Raw genomic sequence first — 16,467 nt, forward strand, 5'->3', positions numbered from 1 at the left:
TCTTAAGGGTAGAAGAGAAGAAATCTTACAAGTGTTATTCAGTAAGTGCAAAATAGTGTCTTGGGAAGGAGGTGTTACTTGATGCTCCATCACAGTTTTTTGGCTGCACAGTTGAGTATTCATTACAACCAATGGTTTGAACAGCAATGGAAGGTCACTGCTGTCTGGAAAGAAGAGAAAAGAAAGATGTCAACATCAGAATACTTTTCAGCTAGGACTGAATTATGCTTTATGGCTAATTCTCAAAATCAATGTTTAGAATATCTCAAAATACCATACAAATTCTGAGATTGCTGCTGCTTCACAGTTTGATTAAACTCTATAAAATGAATGACATCATTCTAGAAATGTCAAAAAGTGAAAACAAATCTAGACTTTATTTTATTCATAATTTCCTTTATGAAATCCTTGCTCAGTTTAATTTGAAATGGCAACAGCAGCAATAAAGGTCATTGATCATGTCAGGTTTTCCAAGTGGTATTTTGAGTTTGAATTATAATAAAATATTTCTCTAATCTGAGAGACGGACACTGCATCTGCTAAATACTATAGAAAGCAATGTTATTAAAAATTAACAGTGTCTTCAACATCCCTCATAATCAGAGGGATGCAAATAAAAACCACAATGAGATACCATTTCACACCAGTCAGAATGGCTTCTATCCAAAAGTGTACATGCAATAAATGCTGGAGAGGATGTGGAGGGAAAGGAACCCTCTTACACTGTTGGTGGGAATGCAAACTAGTGCAGCCACTATGGAGAACAGTGTGGAGATTCCTCAAAAAACCGGAAATAGAACTCCCATATGATCCAGCAATCGCACTCCTGGGCATACACACCGAGGAAACCAGAATTGAAAGAGACACATGTACTCCAATGTTAATTGCAGCACTGTTTATAATAGCCAGGACATGGAAGCAACCTAGATGTCCATCTGCAGACGAATGGATAAGAAAGCTTTGGTACATATACACAATGGAGTATTATTCAGCCATTAAAAAGAATACATTTGAATCAGTTCTAATGAGGTGGATGAAACTGGAGCCTATTGTACAGAGTGAAGTAAGCCAGAAAGAAAAACACCAATACAGTATACTAACGCATATATATGGAATTTAGAAAGATGCAAATGATAACCCTGTATACGAGACAGCAAAAGAGACACAGATGTATAGAACAGTCTTTGGGACTCTGTGGGAGAGGGTGAGGGTGGGATGATTTGGGAGAATGACATTGAAACACGTATGTTGTCATATGTGAAACGAATCACCAGTTCAGGGTCGATGGATGTTATAGGATGCTCGAGGCTGGTGTGAGGGGATGACCCAGAGGGAGGATAAAGGGAGGAGGGAGGTGGGAGGGGGGTTCAGGAGGGGGAACTTATGTAAACCTGGGGCGAATTCATGTCAATGTATGGCAAAACCAACCAATATAATATCGTAAAATAATTTGCCTCCAATAAAAAATAAATTAATTACTTAAAATAAATTAACAATGTCTTTAATTTAACTGGTATTGCCATTAACACTCACATTTCTTATAGTCATATTATTCTAGTTCCATTAGCCCTTTTGTGCATATGCCATGTTTATCCTGCTCTTCTATTATTTATACATTTATTTTATGATTAGGTTACTTCATATATTTCAGTTGCATTATAATGTAATGTGATAATACAAAATTTTAGTCAATAGAATTCCTCAGTCAGTAGGATTCCATTTCTTTCATTAGCACTTGTAGTAAAGGGTCTGATTCCATTTCAATGTTTGGCTGCTTGATGACTTTCAAAATCTATTTCTCCTTGTTTTCCTTTTGCCGCATATTCAGTCAAACTGATAAGAAAACCCCGTTCTCCCTCCTTTTGGCAGAAATGGAAAATGCATACCACCGAAGTGCTGTTCTCTGCAGGGAAAACTTCTGCCCCTAACTACTCCTCATGTCAAACATCATAGACACTCAAGTAAGCCCCCTTTCCATACTATGTCAAGCCATTTGGGGATGAACTTGGGGAATCTGCCCTGCTCTGCCCAGAAAGTCTCATTATGTGAGTCACAATCCTTTTCCTACCCACAAGGAGCATATGTGGTGTCATCATTCAAAACATTAAAACCAAATTTTGTATCAGGGTCCTCCCTCATTACACAGAGTGGCTACGACACTTTGGCATTCTATAGGTTACTTATTAATTATATAGGGAAACTACATAAAGTGTGGTGGGAAAGATTTCAATTGGTTTATCATTATATTAAAGAAACAACACTGTGCATCTTGTTAGATTTAAACGAGGTAGAGCAACATTTTAATTTTATTTGCAATTTCTAGCAAAGAAATAAGGTATATCAGGTGAGCTAAGTTTTCCTTTTCCTGAATAAAAGGAGAGCTGAGATGATTAATAGCAATAAGAATGTTAGCACAGTTGTTTAAAGCTTAAATGAGCAAATTCTAATAAACACACACATTCCATAGAATAAGAAATGGTGCTTATTAAATAAGATTATATTTCTGGTAGTCTAAAATAAACCTTATACTTAATATTTAGTGGATGTACTTGAGAAGAACTTTGGGCTGAGTAGCTTCAGGTGGAATATGACCGTCTCAGGAAGATGCTTGTTCCTTCCAAGTAAATAAAACAAAAGACTAATTTTCTCCACTTTTTAAAGTACTTGACATCATCATTCTCCCAAGATTTTATGACACCATTTAAACCTATAACTTATATTCCCAAAATAATTTATATAAAATTACATGGTTTGGCTGTTTTTTACTGATTTTTTAAAAAATTCTATATCAGAATTGAGTTGACAATAGCTGTTGGACATAACACATTATTGTATATTGTGCAAGACTTTTTTTCCCCTTTATAATATGTTACTGTTTCTTTCCATATTAGGCTTGACAGATAAAATATAGGATGCTCGATTAAATTTAAATTTCAGATAAAAAAAAATTTTAGTACACATATTTAGTGTAACTGTGTCTCATGCAATATTTGGAGCTAAAACAAAAGAATCTACTATTGCTGCCTTCCTATGTATGTCCCCTCAGTCTTTTATTCTAGGTATGATAATTCTAGTATCTGATCTCTTTTGATATAACTATTATGTTTCCAATTTCTATTGCCTTCCCTCACTTTATGCAGAAAATGTTAGTGATGTGCTCAGACTCCCTCCAGTTCATTTGAACCTAAAGACTTTCTTCAGAGGACTTCCTTTGAACTACTAGAACCATTGTATTAGGTGTGCTCACAGAACTAGAAGTTCCTAGGATTTAATGCCCCCAACTTCCCCCTACATATCCTTAGCTAATTATAGATAGGTGCAGGACTTTGAAAACCCAGTTTTCTTGTCCTTGGGTCAGGATAAATTATTTTTTAAAATTATTTTATGATAATAACTGAATATTGTAACATTAATATATTAAAATAAGTTATATTTTATACATTATATTAACTTATACAATAATAATATGTAATAACAAAATATTTACATTAGAATTCCTCTGTGAGATCAGATGGAAGCTACCTTCATAGGACTTTGCTTCAGTCACCTTTGTTTGACTTCCTCCTCTATCCTCTTTTATTTTCTCCACTCTTTACTGGCTTCATCTATCAGTTCAGTTCAGTCGCTCAGTTGTGTCCGACTCTCCGCGACCCCATGAATCACAGCACGCCAGGCCTCCCTGTCCATCACCAACTCCCTGAGCTCACTCAAACTCATGTCCACAGAGTCGGTGATGTCATCCAGCCATCTCATTCTCGGTCGTCCCCTTCTCCTCCCGCCCCCAACCTTTCCCAGCATCAGAGTCTTTTCCAGTGAGTCAACTCGTCGCATGAGGTGGCCAAAGTATTGCAGTTTCAGCTTTAGCATCAGTCCCTCCAATGAACATCCAGGATTGATCTCCTTTAGAATGGACTGGTTGGATCTCCTTGCAGTATAAGGGACTCTCAAGAGTCTTCTACAACACCACAGTTCAAAAGCATCGATTCTTCGGCGATCAGCTTTCTTCACAGTCCAACTCTCACATCCATACATGACCACGGGAAAAACCATTGCCTTGACTAGACAGACCTTGGTTGGCAAAGTAACGTCTCTGCTTTTTAATATACTATCTAGGTTGGTCATAACTTTCCTTCCAAGGAGCAAGCGTCTTTTAATTTCCTGGCTGCAATCAGCATCTGCAGTGATTTTGGAGCCCCAAAAAATAAAGTCTGACACTGTTTCCACTGTTTTTCCATCTATTTCCCATGAAGTGATGGGACCAGATGCCATGATCTTTGTTTTCTGAATGTTGAGCTTCAAGCCAAACTTTTCACTCTCCTCTTTCACTTTCATCAAGAGGCTTTTGAGTTCCTCTTCACTTTCTGCCATAAGGGTAGTGTCATCTGCATATCTGAGGTTATTGATATTTCTCCCAGCAATCTTTATTCCAGCTTGTGCTTCTTCCAGCCCAGCGTTCCACATGATGTATTCTGCATATAAGTTAAATAAGCAAGGTGACAATATACAACCTTGATGTACACCTTTTCCTATCTGGAACCAGTCTGTTGTTCCATGTCCAGTTCTAACTGTTGCTTCCTGACCTGCATACAGGTTTCTCAAGAGGCAGGTCAGGTGGTCTGGGATTCCCATCTCTTTCAGAATGTTCCACAGTTTATTGTGATCGACACAGTCAAAGGCTTTGGCATAGTCAATGAAGCAGAAATAGATGTTTTTTCTGAAACTCTCTTGCTTTCTCCATGATCCAGCAGATGTTGGCAATTTGATCTCTGGTGCCTCTGCCTTTTCTAAAACCTGCTTGAACATCTGGGAGTTCATGGTTTACATACTGCTGAAGCCTGGCTTGGAGAATTTTGAGCATGACTTTACTAGCGTGTGAGATGAGTGCAATTGTGCGGTAGTTTGAGCATTCTTTGGCATTGCCTTTCTTTGGGATTGGAATGAAAACTGACCTCTTCCAGTCCTGTGGCCACTGCTGAGTTTTCATCTATCAGTACTTCCTTAATTTCCTATACAAGAATCCTTATTTGGGGGTAGGCTTCTAGAAAATTCACTGACTTGGCATGGCCCTAAAGCCTTGTCTTTCGTTCTTTCAAGATGGAATAATACCTCAAATTCTGAGTTCCAAATACTGTCTTAGATCCTCATAAAGCATAGGTTTGCAAGTTATGGACTCTCCATAGTTTCAGACCTTTTTATTATTTCTGGCCCTTGAGGACTTCCCATTCTATCTTGCGTACTCAGAAATATATTTAAAATAAATTTGGTATGAGTTATCTAGAATCTGTGTATTTGAAGGTAGGGTGTTCATTGGAAGGACTTATGCTAAAGCTGAAACTCCAATACTTTGGCCACCTCATGCGACGAGTTGACTCACTGGAAAAGAGTCTGATGCTAGGAGGGATTAGGGGTAGGAGGAGACGGGGACGACAGAGAATGAGATGGCTGGATGGCATCACCGACTCGATGGACACGAATTTGAGTGAACTCCAGGAGTTGGTGATGGACAGGGAGGCCTGGCGTGCTGTGGTTCATGGGGTCGCGGAGAGTCGGACACAACTAAGCGACTGAACTGAAATGAACTGAAGCTAGTTGCCTAGACTGCCATAGTGCTGCAAGTGTAAGACTTTTTGCCCATTATTTCTAAATGTTATGTTGAATGTTTAGCTTATGTTTTTGATCTTTTGATTTTTCTTGTCTATGGATTTAAAAAATGCGTATATCTCACACATTTTGTTATGCATTGTCTCATTGTCATTTAACTCTAAGTATTTTGTCATTTACTGCTTATCTTTTTTAATACAGAAGTTTTCCATAGATGCTTTATTGGTTTAAAGACATGAGTGACTACTGGGCATATACCCTGAGAAAACCACAAATCAAAAAGATGCAAGTACCCCAATGTTCATTGCAACACTGTTTACGATACCCAGGACACAGAAGCAACCTATTTGTCCAAAAACAGATGAATGGATAAACAAGTCGTGGTACATATATACAGTGGAATATTGTTCAGCCATTAAAAGTAACAAATTTGAATCAGTTGAATTGAGGTGAATGGTCCCAGAGCCTTTTATACAAAGTGAAGTAAGTCAGAAAGAGAAAAACAAATATCACATATTAATGCATATACACGGAATCTAGAAAAATGGTACTGGTGAACTTATTTGCAGGGCAGGAATAGAAATGCAGACATAGAGAATGGACTTGTGGACACAGTCGGGGAGAGAAAAGGTGGGACACGTTGAGAGAATAACACTGACATATACACACCATCACGGATAAAGCACAGAGACTGAGAAGCTGCTACAACACAGGGAGCCCAGCCCGGTGTTCTGCGACAACCTACAGGGGCGGGATGGCGTGGAGGGGGGAGCTCAAGTGAGATATACTTACGGCTGACTCACGTTGTTGTATAGCAGAAAACAACACCACTCTGTGAAGCAACGGTTAAAGAAAAACAACAAATTGATTTAAAATTCAGTCATTTTGGACATTAATTTCTAAGTTTATATGTTTTATGTATATATAAGAGAAACTGTAAGGTACCATGTTAATTCTTTAGACTAGTTTAAAGATACATTTGTGGTCTAGTTAAGTGATATTTTTGTGACTGTTCCAAGTGTTACAGAAAATTCTCTGGATTATCCTCATTCATCAACTCAGACAAATATATGGTCTTCTTTGTTTTTGTCTGCTCCTTTTTATCAGTTTCTAAGAGTGATATGTTAAAATCTCTAATAAGATTAATCCCTACCTTAATTTCTCACTTGTTGCTTCACTACGTTTTGAACTTACATATAGTTATATATCTATATTTGCTGATTATTCTGTCTTCTAGATTGATTACTGTTTTTTCACAGTAAGCAGCATTCCTCTTTGTCACTGATTATGCTTCTGTCATAAAATATTATCTTGTACTCTACTAAAATAGCTACTCTATATTCTTCTGGTTGACATTTGCCTCACATTTTTTACATTAACTTCATTTTTCAGTCTTGTTTGTCCATTAGAATGTCTCTTACAGAAATCAGTGATGAAAATGAATCTATTATATATTTGTTGTTATTATTTTTATTACAACATAAAACAATCTAAATATTCTTTTTGACCAATGAGTTTAACCAATTTTAATTTATTAAAATTTACTTTATATTACGTGTATAGTATATAATAAATATGTGTGTATATAAGTATTGTGATTTAATTTTGCCCTTTATTTTATGCTTTCTAATTACTAAGTTCTTTTGTGTATAGTTTTATTTCTTTCTACCTTGAATTAGAGAGATTGAACTCTGATTTAGCAACATCTATGCCGAGATGTCAGGGCGGTGGCCGAGAGGAGCTTTTCCACATCCAAGAGGTGGTGGCTGCACAGGCACAGGAGGGCCGAGAGGAGCTACTCCACGTTAAAGGTCAGGAGGGGCGGCCTTGAGGAGATACCCCTCGTCCAAGGCAAGGTACAGAGGCTGCACTTTGCTGGAGCAGCTGTGAAGAGATTTTCGACGACCAAGGTAAGAGAAACCCAAATAAGACGATAGGTTTCGCGAGGAGGCATCAGAGGGCAGACACACTGAAATCATAATCACAGAAAACTAGTTGATCTGATCATATGGACCACAGCCCTGTCTAACTCAATGAAACTAAGCCATGCCATATGGGGCCACCCAAGACGGACGGGTCATGGTGGAGAGGTCTGACAGAATGTGGTCCACTGGAGAAGGGAATGGCAAACCACTTCAGTATACTTGCCTTGAGAACCCCATGAAGAGTATAAAAAAGCAAAATGATAGGATACTGAATGAGGAATTCCCCAGGTCGGTAGGTGCCCAGTATGCTACTGGAGATCAGAGGAGAAATAACTCCAGAAAGAATGAAGGGATGGAGCCAAAGCAAAACAAATACCCAGTTGTGGAGGTGACTGGTGATAGAAGCAAGGTCCGATGCTGTAAAGAGCAATATTGCATAGGAACCTGGAATGTTAGGTCCATGAATCAAGGCAAATTGGAAGTGGTTTCCAGGAGATGGCAAGAGTGACCATCAACATTCTAGGAATCAGTGAACTAAAATGGACTGGAATGGGTGAATTTAACTCGGATGACCATTATATCTACTACTGTGGGCAGGAATCCCTTAGAAGAAATGGAGTAGCCATCAAGGTCAACAAAAGAGTCTGAAATGCAGTACTTGGATGCAATCTCAAAAGCGACAGAATGATTTCTGTTCATTTCCGAGGCAAACCATTCAATATTACAGTAATCCAAGTCTATGCCCCAACCAGTAATGCTGAAGAAGCCGAAGTTGAACGGTTCTATGAAGACCTATAAGACCTTTTAGAACTAACACCCAAAAAAGATGTCCTTTTCATTATAGGGGACTGGAATGCAAAAGTAGGAAGTCAGGAAACACCTGGAGTAACAGGCAAATTTGGCCTTGGAGCACGGAATGAAGCAGGGCAAAGGCTAATAGAGTTTGGCCAAGAGAATGCACTGGTCATAGCAAACACCCTCTTCCAACAACACAAGAGAAGACTCTACACATGGACATCACCAGATGGTCAACACCGAAATCAGATTGATTATATTCTTTGCAGCCAAAGATGGAGAAGCTCTATACAGTTAGCAAAAACAAGACCAGGAGCTGACTGTGGCTCAGATCATGAACTCCTTATTGCCAAATTCAGACTTAAATTGAAGAAAGTAGGGAAAACCACTAGACCATTCAGATATGACCTAAGTCAAATCCCTTATGATTATACAGTGGAAGTAAGAAATAGATTTAAGGGTCTAGATCTGATAGACAGAGTGCCTGATGAACTCTGGACAGAGGTTTGTGACATTGTACAGGAGACAGGGACCAAGACCATCCCCATGGACAAGAAATGCAAAAAAGCAAAATGGCTGTCTGAGGAGGCCTTACAAATAGCTGTGAAAAGAAGAGAAGCAAATAGCAAAGGAGAAAAGGAAAGATATAAGCATCTGAATGCAGAGTTCCAAAGAATAGCAAGGAGAGATGAGAAAGCCTTCTTCAGTGATCATTGCAAAGAAATAGAGGAAAACAACAGAATGGGAAAGACTAGAGATCTCTTCAAGAAAATTAGAGATTCCAAGGGAACATTTCATGCAAAGATGGGCTCGATAAAGGATAGAAATGGTATGGACCTAACAGAAGCAGAAGATATTAAGAAGAGGTGGCAAGAATACACAGAAGAACTGTACAAAAAAGATCTTCACGATGAAGATAATCACGATGGCGTGATCACTCACCTGGAGCCAGACATCTTGGAATGTGGAGTCAAGTGGGCCTTAGCATCACGATGAACAATGCTAGTGGAGGTGATGGAATTCCAGTTGAGCTATTTCAAATCCTGAAAGATGATGGTGTGAAAGTGCTGCACTCAATATGCCAGCAAATTTGGAAAACTCAGCAGTGGCCACAGGACTGGAAAATGTCAATCTTCATCCAAATCCCAAAGAAATCAAATTACCAACATCCGCTGGATCATGGAGAAAGCAAGAGAGTTCCAGAAAAACATCTATTTCTGCTTCATTGACTATGCCAAAGCCTTTGACTGTGTCGATCACAATAAACTGTGGAACATTCTGAAAGACCTGGGAATACCGGACCACCTGACCTGCCTCTTGAGAAACCTGTATGCAGGTCATGAAGCAACAGTTAGAACTGGACATGGAACAACAGACTGGTTCCAAATAGGAAAAGGAGTACGTCAAGTTTGTATATTGTCACCCTGCTTATTTAACTTATATGCAGAGTACATCATGAGGAATGCTGGGCTGGAAGAAGCACAAGCTGGAATCAAGATTGCCGGGAGAAATATCAATAACCTCAGATATGCAGATGACACCACCCTTATGGCAGAAAGTGAAGAGGAACTTAAAAGCCTCTTGATGAAAGTGAAAGAGGAGAGCGAAAAGTTTGGCTTGAAGCTCAACATTCAGAAAACGATGATCATGGCATCTGGTCCCATCACTTCATGGGAAATAGATGGAAAAACAGTGGAAACAGTGTCAGAATTTATTTTTTGGGGCTCCAAAATCACTGCAGATGTTGATTGCAGCCATGAAATTAAAAGACGCTTGCTCCTTGGAAGGAAAGTTATGACCAACCTAGAGAGCATATTAAAAAGCAGAAACATTACTTTGCCAACAAGTGTCCATCTAGTCAAGGCTATGGTTTTTCTCGTGGTCATGTATGGATATGAGAGTTGGACTGTGAAGAAAGCTGATCGCAGAAGAATTGATGCTTTTGAACTGTGGTGCTGGAGAAGACTCTTGAGAGTCCCTTGGACTGCAAGGAGATCCAACCAGTCCATTCTAAAGGAGATCAATCCTGGGTGTTCATTGGAAGGACTGATGCTAAAGCTGAAACTGCAATACTTTGGCCACCTCATGCGACGAGTTGACTCACTGGAAAAGAGTCTGATGCTAGGAGGGATTGGGGGCAGGAGGAGACGGGGATGACAGAGAATGAGATGGCTGGATGGCATTACCAACTCGATGGACATGAGTTTGAGTGAACTCCGGGAGTTGGTGATGGACAACGAGGCCTGGCATGCTGTGATTCATGGGGTCGCAAAGAGTTGGACACGACTGAGCAACTGAACTGAACTGATGCTGAGAAGGTGATGGCAGCCCACTCCAGTACTCTTGCCTGGAAAATCCCATGGACGGAGGAGCCTGGTAGGCTGCAGTCCATGTGGTCGCAAAGAGTGGCACATGACTCAGCGACTTCACTTTCACGTTTCACTTTCATACATTGGAGAAGGAAATGGCAACCCACTCCAGTGTTCTTGCTTGGAGAATTCCAGGGACAGGGGAGCCTGGTGGGCTGCCTTCTTGGGGTTGCACAGAGTTGGACACGACTGAAGCGACTTAGCAGCAGCAGCACGCTTAAATTTGGGCTTCTCTGGTGACTCAGAGGTTAAAGCATCTGCCTGCAATGCAGGAGACCTGGGTTTGATTCCTGGGTCAGGAAGATCCCCTGGAGAAGGAAATGGCAACCCACTCCAGTATTCTTGCCTGGAGAATCTCATGGATGGAGGAGCCTGGTAGGCTACAGTCCACAGGGTTGCAAGGAGTAGGACACGACTTCACTTTCACTTTCATGCTTAAATTTGGGCTTCCCAGGTGGCGCTAGAGGTAAGGAAACTGCCTGACAATTTAGGAGACATAAGAGAGGTGGGTTGGATCCCTGAGTGGGGAAGATTACCTGGAGAGGGACATGGGAACACACTCCAGTATTCTTGCCTAAAGAATCCCATGGACAGAGGAGCCCGGCAGGCTACAGTACATAGGGTCGCACAGAATTGGACATGACTGAAGCGACTTAACACACACACACACAATTTTCCCTCACCATGCTCAAAGTTGAGCAACACACTTATTTCTTGCTGAGCAGCTCTGATCTCCCACCATCACTTTTAAATTTTGGAGTTTTAAAAATATTTTTATAAGTAATTTGGGCTATAACATATCTTATAAAAATACGGGTTTATTTATATTTCTTATACTTTATTATTAACTCCCAGATTTATGCTTTATCTTGTTAGGGTGTAACCTTCAATGGCTGTTTCAAAGAGACTGAATGGGGTAAAATTTCTCAGAAGCTTTGTATACATAAGAGTATTATCATTTCATCCTCATTTTTAGACGATTACTTAGTTGAATGTAAAATTCAAGTCCCAAGATTTTTCTCACAATACTCTGAAGATGTTATACTACTAACTATTGCTGATGTTGAAAGTCAGGTATCATTTAGAAAATTGATTTCTCTTGACTTTAAAGTGCTGCATTTGTAAAAGGACAAGGCTGTAGTAGATCATGTGTAAACAGTTTTGTATTAGATGGAACTACTCCTGGCTGCAAGGGGGAAGAATGTTAAGAATGGGTTGATAAAACACAGAGAAATTTATTTGTTTCACATAAAAAGAAGTCATAGCACAGGATATTCAGAATTAGCTCAGCAAACCCACAAAGAGTCTATCAAACTCTTATGTCTTGGTAAATGCAAATCTAGCTTCCCCAATATTTAAAATGAAGGGATTGCTCTAGACAGCTACTAAGATCTCTTCTAGCCACAGTATTCTGTTCTACGAGCAGTAATATCACATAAAATAATCAGAGGGGTTCACAATAGTAATTCTGAGTTTTCAAGAAATTAAAATATCAAGCTGGCTTCCTGGGTGACTCAGTAGTAAAGAATCCATCTGCCAGTGCAAAAGACCCAGAAGATGAGGGTTCAATCCCTGGGTCCAGAAGATCCCCTGGAGAAGGAAACAGCAACCCACTCCAGCTTTCTGGCCTGGGAAATCCCATGGAAAGAGAAATCTGTCAGGCTGCAGTCCAAGACCTGGACATGCCTGAGAGACTGAGCACACACATGCACATAATGTATCAAGCAGTTCGATAGAGGTATTTAATGTAACTGAGATTTGTTTGCCTTGCAAAGGTCGACAGAGCACTCAGTCATGTATACCTGAGGGAGAAAATCTTACAGAAATCCCTCTTTTCACTTTCTTCGTTTGAAATAAAATTGTTAATATACCCACCTATAATCCAGTTCTTAGATACTGGCCTCCATTACTAAATGCAGGTGATGTGTGCATGCTAAGTCACTTCAGTCGTGTCCAACTCTTTGTGACCCTAGGCCAAACTCTGTCCAAGGCATTCTCCAGGCAAGAATACTGGAGTGAGTTGCCATGCCCTCCTCCAAGAGATCTTCCCAACCCAGGGATCAAACCCATAATCTGTTAGGTCTCCTGCATTGACAGGCTGTTTCTACACCACTAGCATTACATGGGAAGCCCAGTTCACATGATACTGACCCATAAATGACTACAAGCCACCTTCTGGCTGTGGCAAAGCCCTGGGCACCAAAGACCTGAAAATAATCAATTTAATGAGGCTGCTGGGAAATTTTGAGACAATTTCTGTGTCAAATTATGACTTAGAATCTCTTTTAACTAGTGATATCAGTTAAACAAAAACACCACAAAAACAATTTATAAAAAGTAACAAATGCTAGGTAAGTTAATAAAATTATTTTATAAAGAATTTGCCCTATGACATATTACTTAGCAAGCGCTATATTCTGTGAATTTAAAAAATAAAAGAAAATATATTTTAATACATGTATTTATTGAAAGATGATTTAAGTTATATTACTAGTGGATGAATATTTTAAATATTACATCTGGCCTCTATTTTTATTCTCTGCTTTACAGATGAGAAAACTAGGAACAGAAAAGTTAAGCAGCTTGCCTAAGTTCAGTTCAGTTCAGTCGCTCAGTTGTGTACGACTCTTTGCAACTCCATGGACTGCAGCATACTAGGCTTTCCTGTCCATCACCAACACCCGGAGCTTACTCAGACTCATGTCCATTGAGTCAGTGATGCCATCCAACCATCTTATCCTCTGTCATCCACTTCTCCTCCTGCCTTCAATCTTTCCCAGCATCAGGGTCTTTTCAAATGAGTCAGTTCTTCGCATCAGGTGGCTGAAGAATTGGAGTTTCAGCTTCAGCATCAGTCCTTCCAATGTATACTCAGGATAAATCTCCTTTAGGATGGACTGGTTGGATCTCCTTGGAGTCCAAGGGACTCTCCAGAGTCTTCTCCAACACCACAGTTCAAAAGCATCAATCCTTCAGCTCTTAGCTTTCATTATAGTCCAACTCTCATATCCATCAATGACTACTGGAAAAACCATAGCCTTGACTAGATGGACTTTTGTTGGCAAAGTAATGTCTCTGCTTTTTAATATGCTATCTAGGTTGGTCATAACTTTTCTTCCAAAGAACAAGCGTGTTTTGATTTCATGGCTACAGTCACCATCTGCAGTGATTTTGAAGCCCAAAACAACAAAGTCTGTCGCTGTTTCCACTGTTTCCCCATCTATTGGCCATGAAGTGATGGGACCAGATGTCATGATCTTGGTTTTATGAATGTTGAGTTTTAAGCCAACTTTGTCACTCTCCTCTTTCACTTTCATCAAGAGAAGAACTAAAGAGTTCTTCGCTTTCTGCCATAAGTGTGGTGTCACCTGCATATCTGAGGTTATTGATATTTCTTCTGGCAATCTTGATTCTAGCTTGTGCTTCATAGAGCCCAGCATTACTCATAATGTACTCTGCATATAAGTTAAATAAGCAGGGTGACAATATACAGCCTTGACGTACTCCTTTCCCAATTTGGAGCCAGTCTGTTGTTCCATGTCCAGTTCTAGCTGTTACTTCTTGACCTGCATACAGATTTCTCAGGAGGTAGGTGAGGTGGTCTGGTATTCCCATCTCTTTCAGAATTTTCCAGTTTATTGTGATCCACACAGTCAAAGGCTTTGACATAGTCAATAAAGCAGAAGTAGATGTTTTTCTGGAACTCTCTTGCTTTTTCAATGATCCAGCAGATGTTGGCAATTTGATCTCTGGCTCCTCTGCCTTTTCTAAATCCAACTTGAACATCTGGAAGTTCACAGTTCATGTACTGTTAAAGCCTGGATTGGAGAATTTTGAGCATTACTCTGCTAGCATGTGAGATGAGTGCAATTGTGCGGTAGTTTGAGCATTCTTTGGCATTGATTTTCTTAGGGATTGAAATGAAAACTGACCTTTTCCAGTCCTGTGGCCACTGCTGAGTTTTCCAGAATTGCTGGCATATTGAGTGCAGCACTTTCACAGCATCATCTTTTAGTATTTGAAATAGCTCAACTGGAATTACATCACCTCCACTAGCTTTATTCATAGTGATGCTTCCTAAACCCCACTTGACTTTGCATTCCAGGATGTCTGGCTCTGTAGGAATGATCACACCTTCGTGATTATCTGGGTCATGAAGATGTTTTTTGTATAGTTCTTTTGTGTATTCTTGCCACCTCTTCTTAATATCTTCTGTTTCTGTTAGGTCCATCCCATTTCTGTGCTTTATTGTGCCCGTCTTTGCATGAAATGTTCCCTTGGTCTCTCTCGTTTTCTTGGAGAGATCTCTAGTCTTTCCCATTCTATCATTTTCCTCTATTTCTTTGCACTGATCACTGAGGAAGGCTTTCTTATGTCTCCTTCCTATTCTGCATTCAAATGGATGTATCTTTCCTTTTCTCCTTTGCCTTTCACTTCTCTTCTTTTTATAGCTCTATTTAAGACCTCTTCAGACAACCATTTGGCCTTTTTGCATTTCTTTTCATGGGGATGGTCTTGATTACTGCTTACTGTACAATGTCATGAACCTCCATCCATAGTTTTTCAGGACTCTATCAGATCTAATCTCTTGAATTTATTTATCACTTCCACTGTATAATCATAAGAAATTTGATTTAGGTCATACCTGAGTGGTCTAGTGGTTTTCCCCACTTTCTTCAATTTCAGTCTGATTTTGGCAATAAGGAGTTCATGATCTGAACCACAGTCATCTCCCGGTCTTGTTTTTGCTGACTGTATAGAGCTTCTCCATCTTTGGCTGCAAAGAATATAATCAATCTGATTTCAGTGTTGACCATCTAGTGATGTCCATGTGTAGAGTCTTCTCTTGTGTTGTTGGAAGAAGGTGTTTGCTATAATCAGTGCGTTCTCTTGGCAAAACTCTATTAGCCTTTGCCCAGCTTCATTCTGTACTCCAAGGCCAAATTTGCCTGTTACTCCAGGTATTTCTTGACTTCCTACTTTTGTATTCCAGTCCCCTATAAGGAAAAGGACATCTTTTGGAGGTGTTAGTTCTAGAAAGTCTTGTAAGTCTTCATAGAACCATTCAACTTCAACTTCTTCGGCATTACCGATCAGGGCATAGCCTTGGATTACCGTGATATTGAATGGTTTGCCTTGGAAACGAACAGAGATCTTTCTGTCGTTTTTAAGATTGCATCCAAGTACTGCATTTCAGACTCTTTTGTTGACCATGATGGCTACTCCATTTCTTCTAAGGGACTCTTGACCATAGTAGTAGATGTAATGGTCATTGAGTTAAATTCACCCATTCCAGTCCATTTTAGTTTGCTGATTCCTAAAATGCCAGTGTTCACTCTTGCCATCTCCTGTTTGACCACTTCCAATTTGCCTTGATTCATGGACCTAACATTCCAGGTTCCTATGTAGTATTGCTCTTCACAGCATCAGACTTTACTTCCATCACCAGTCACATCCACAACTGGGTGTTGTTTTTCCTTTGGCTCCGTCTCTTCATTCTTTCTGGAGTTATTTCTCCACTTATCTCCAGTAGCATATTGGGCACCTACCAACCTGGGGAATTCATTTTTCAGTGTCCTATCTTTTTGCCTTTTCATACTGTTCATGGGGTTCTCATTTTCATGGGGTTGCCTAAGTTATAAACTAGTAAATATCAGAGCTGAGATTCAAACACAACAGACCAGCTCTTGGGTTTATGATCCTAACTACTATTTTACTGCCTGTCAAACTATCATTCTGATAAGCTGTTTTCACTGCTTATTTTTCATTGCTTTTCA

This window comes from Moschus berezovskii, chromosome 16, assembly GCF_049115385.1.
Source record: "Moschus berezovskii isolate FMDL1 chromosome 16, NW_MosBer_1.0, whole genome shotgun sequence".
NCBI classification, from domain to species: Eukaryota; Metazoa; Chordata; class Mammalia; order Artiodactyla; family Moschidae; genus Moschus; species Moschus berezovskii.